The sequence below is a fragment of the Montipora capricornis genome, chromosome 9, assembly GCF_036669925.1.
Source record: "Montipora capricornis isolate CH-2021 chromosome 9, ASM3666992v2, whole genome shotgun sequence".
NCBI lineage: Eukaryota > Metazoa > Cnidaria > Anthozoa > Scleractinia > Acroporidae > Montipora > Montipora capricornis.
Genome location: NC_090891.1, coordinates 31026020 through 31030272, shown reverse-complemented (window position 1 = coordinate 31030272; position 4253 = coordinate 31026020). Strand labels below are relative to the sequence as shown.

Sequence of the window (4253 nt, the reverse complement as noted above, 5' to 3'; positions counted from 1 at the left end):
GAGATGCGCAGAACGTATTGCGCACTAACAATAAGTCGGCACCGTCCTTAAAAACCGTTTTGTCTCTGAGTAGTCTGGAAATCAAGCAGATGCCAATGAAGATAAAGACAATCTGGTAGGAACTGGTACCAGGAAAATGAAAATGCTCTGCCCTGGAGTCTGGCAATTATTCAGTTCCAGTCCCAAGTCACGCAGATGAAAGCAAGAATGTAGTAGTCAAGTCTTACTTTTGGTGAGAGTGTGGAATCAATAATTTCTTGTCTTTGTGCGTGGCTTACTAACAATTTATTAATAGCTGTGTACATTTGTGATAATTCCAGATAATTCCTTTTAATTGTAAAGTGAAAAACAAGTTGACTTTTTCAAACATTCAATTTTCTCCTTTTATTCAGTTAAAAAAACACTTTGAAATAGACCCCTGTGATGTGAAGGGAGGGATCAAGAGGCTCATCAGAGGGTGCTATGAATACTTCTGGCTACCCAGAAAATCTCCCCTTTGTGTCCCCGGAGAAGTCAGGGGATGAAGTGGGCTTCATTACAAGAATGCCGTGCATGGACAGTAGCGAAAGTGGAGAAGAAAACAGGTGTGTGGAGGTGAAGAAGCAGGATACAGTTCATTCTTTAGTGATGAAGCTGAAAATGCTGGTGGTAGTGCTGTTGAGCCAGGAAACATCCAAAGGCCAACTGGGGTGGTTGATACAAGCACAAGAGGCATCATGGGGACAAAATGGAGTGTCCCACAGAAATGAAGATTCTACTGGCTCTGCTCAAAGATTGAGAAGTGAAAACAAAGCCAACCATTGGTGTGAACATGAATTACGATGACTTAAGGCCATATTGGAGAAGGTTCCACATCGATTTATCTCCAAAACTCCTTTTCTCCAGAGGTCCACATGTCGAGGCCTTGATTTCTGCAAACATCGGGCATTATGCAGAATTCAAATCCGTGACTAGGATCGGACCTACTTGGATGGACGTGATGAGGACGTACCATGCTCAAGAGCTGATGTGTTTAGCAGTAACGTGATAGCCATTGTAGAGAAAAGAATGTTGATGAAATTCTTAACTTTTTGTATGGATTATGAGCAACAGCAAGACCAGTATGAAGCATTTGAAGATAGACCCTACTCTGAATTTCTCCAGTCTCGCCGATTGACACCAAACCTGCAGCATTTTTATAATACATGCAATAGCTAAATGGTTAAACCAGCAAACTACAACGGGGACGGGGACTTAACGCAACACAAAGGGGGAAAAGTTTCTTCAGTTATTTGGCCGATATGGGAACACACACATTTATTTGGCCACTGTACGGTGCAGGGAGCTTCCACAGGCATTTTGCAGGTATGTGTGCTGTTTTTGGTGGTCTTTACTGTCTCCGAAGAGCGGCATCAGCCAGCACAGTCAACAAAGAGACTAACCAGCTGCACAGGGACCAATTGCAAATAACCACGCTACTGAAATGCACGGATGCTAACGGGATATTCGTATGTCCCAGAAATTTTCCGAAAAGAGTGCCTGCAATTTGTGTCCAGGGAAGTTTTATAACCTAGGTTCTGGTAAGGATCTGATGAGGCTTTTCATTACTGTTTTGTCAATGCCCACCGTTCATGCAAGGAAGCCGAGCATGTGAGAGTCATTGAGTTGGGTCCATCAACAATGGCTTGTCCCAAGGGTCTTCTATATTGTTCAATTTTTGTCAGCAAAAGTTTGTCATCAGCAGAAAACGGACGTAAAGCTCACAGCTAACAAGCTTTTCCATTTTCCATTCAAGAAGATGAAGGTAAAATTTTTTTTCCCAGTGCAATATTTAGTAGTCAAGGCAACACACAGGTAACAAACTGTTCATCACCATTATTGGAGATGGAATTTTCTGCCAACTAGCCTTCCAGAATCAACTGCAGGTACGGACTAAGGGCAGGGTCGAAATAATGTATGAGAGGAATTGTGTGGATGCTTCTTCCATTATTGTTGTACAACGTCATTTGGGTATTATGGATTTACATCAATGTGCATGGTTAGCTGTAATTTTGTTAAAGACCCAATTTCTTTTATGTACTCATGACTCTCTTTAGAATTAGCGTGATACACTGTTGCTGGGGTAGGGGGGGACATTTGTTCTCTGTTTTAACAAAGTGGGTTATGATTTTCTATCTGGTAAGGATGGACCATTCTAGATTGTGATTGGGTAGTGACCTCTGATTAGTTTGAAGTTCGAAAATAAAGTTGTGCACATGGTCCTTGTTGACGTGTAGGCCAGGGTGTCTACTTTGTTGTACATATCTTGTTGGGGTTTGTGGGCAGAGAGTGTGAAGGGTTTGAGAGATCCCAGAAAGTCTCCTATTTCACGTGACATCAAGTATTATGGTATTTGTGTCCTGTTTGAAAGTGGACCGTGCTGTTGTGGTTTACCAATCATGGCTATAAAGCCATTAGCCCCACATAGCGTGGAAGACAGGCACATGTAACCTAGGCCTGTAACCCTGCCAATCAGGGAATCTGAAGGGGTCCAGCTGGGCTCACAAAAAGTGGGTTTTCTTCTCCTTTTTGAAGTGGCACTTATTTGTCCAAGACCCATCTCTTTTCTTAAATACTGCCAGAGATAAGCAACTTCACACTTAATAAATTCCTTCTTAATTGTACAGTAAACAGTTGCTTCGGGGGAGTCAGGCGGCTAAAGGGCTATAAACCATTTCTCCCACTTCTGAGACCGTGGTTCAACCTGAGGTCGTATGTGGGCTGAGTTTCAGTCAATCTCAATCTGACACCAAGGGATTTCCTGCGGGCATTCCGGTTTCCCTCCCTCATCAAAATAGACTCGCAGTAATTACATCCAGCTGAGGGTGGATACCCTCGATAGGGATAACCTCTGGCATCCTTCCCTTTCATTGAAGTGAACAAATAAAGGTGGTATTATTATTATTATTATTATTATTATTTCATTTGACACAAGTTCTAAGCTTGTTACCTTTCACATAATAGGAAGATGCACCAAGTGACAAACCAACAGTTTTGTGGTCGATGTACTTCAACCAAGCAATATCTGATTCCTCTTGTGTGGTTGATTGCCATCAAACATTCATGTTCTATCATTGCCTGGCGTCAACATTGGATTTGGTGAAGCACTTTTTCAGGTATATGGATTGTCTACTGCTGTTTAATAAATTTCATTCAAATGGCCCATTTCTGAGCTGACTTAATACGTACATGTACATACTTAATTGACCACTCCACATAGGGGCTTTTCAGGGCCACTGAAACACAATACCGACACAAACAGAACATTCAACAACAATTGTTAAGAATACCAACTGTCTGGGAGCAAACCAGTTTGCTGGCTATTTACAAGTACAGCTGAGAAGTTGAACCAGGGACTACCAGGAACAAATTCAACCAGTGGTGAAAACTGAACCATGGAATACCAGGAACAAATTCAACCAGTGGTGAAACAGTGTCTTGAACCTGGGATCCCTGGATCTCAAGGCAAGTGCCCTAACCACTTGGCCACATTGCCTCCCAAAGCGAGTCTAGGCAAAAGTTCTAATAATATTATATGAAAATGTAATTCTTATTTTCTCTATCATACATAACGAAAAACAAAATAGAGCTGCATCTTAACTGGATGAAGTGAAAGTTGAGATAGTAAAGATCTAGTTGGTTTGTGTAGGCGAAGGAGGTGTTCGAAAAAAATTTGTCCTGGTGAGGAATTCCTTCAGAGGGTTCCCAACCCTGAGGACATAATATTGGATGACTTCCTGCAAGTGGCAATCAGAGTGCTGCAGAGCCTGCAGGTGGAGCACCAGCTGTTGAGACTGAGCCAGGTATTAGTGATGAAGAGAATAAGGCATTGGAGACAAGACTAGAGGATAAAGAGGTTGTTGCAGATGGCAGCATACAGCCTGACAAAGAATGGGAGGATCAGCCATCAAGTGAAGAACAACAGAATCGTGAAACTGATACTGATGATGCCAAGCAGCAACATGTTGAGGAGGAGAGTAAAGACTTACCATGAAGAAATGGTCAAGCAGCTCAAAATTATTTAGTTTTAAAATAATATCAACTGTTGCAAGGAAATATCATTATGGAGTAATGTATCCAAACGTTTAGTCATTGTTCCTTTATGGGCCAAATCAAGCACAATCTAGTTAAAGGGAAGTTTCTTGTGATCAGACTTGCTATTCAAACAGTAATAAGCTGGCGGCAAAATTAGAGAATGCAATAGTGATTCTATAATATTGGTTGTAATATTATTG

The 4253-nt window shown here is 41.6% G+C and overlaps 1 pseudogene; it reads left to right on the top strand.

Moving 5' to 3' along the window:
• Nucleotides 1–718: 718 nt before the first annotated feature.
• On the top strand, nucleotides 719–3998 carry LOC138014953 (rab proteins geranylgeranyltransferase component A 1-like; annotated as a pseudogene).
• The last annotated feature ends 255 nt before the right edge of the window (nucleotides 3999–4253 follow it).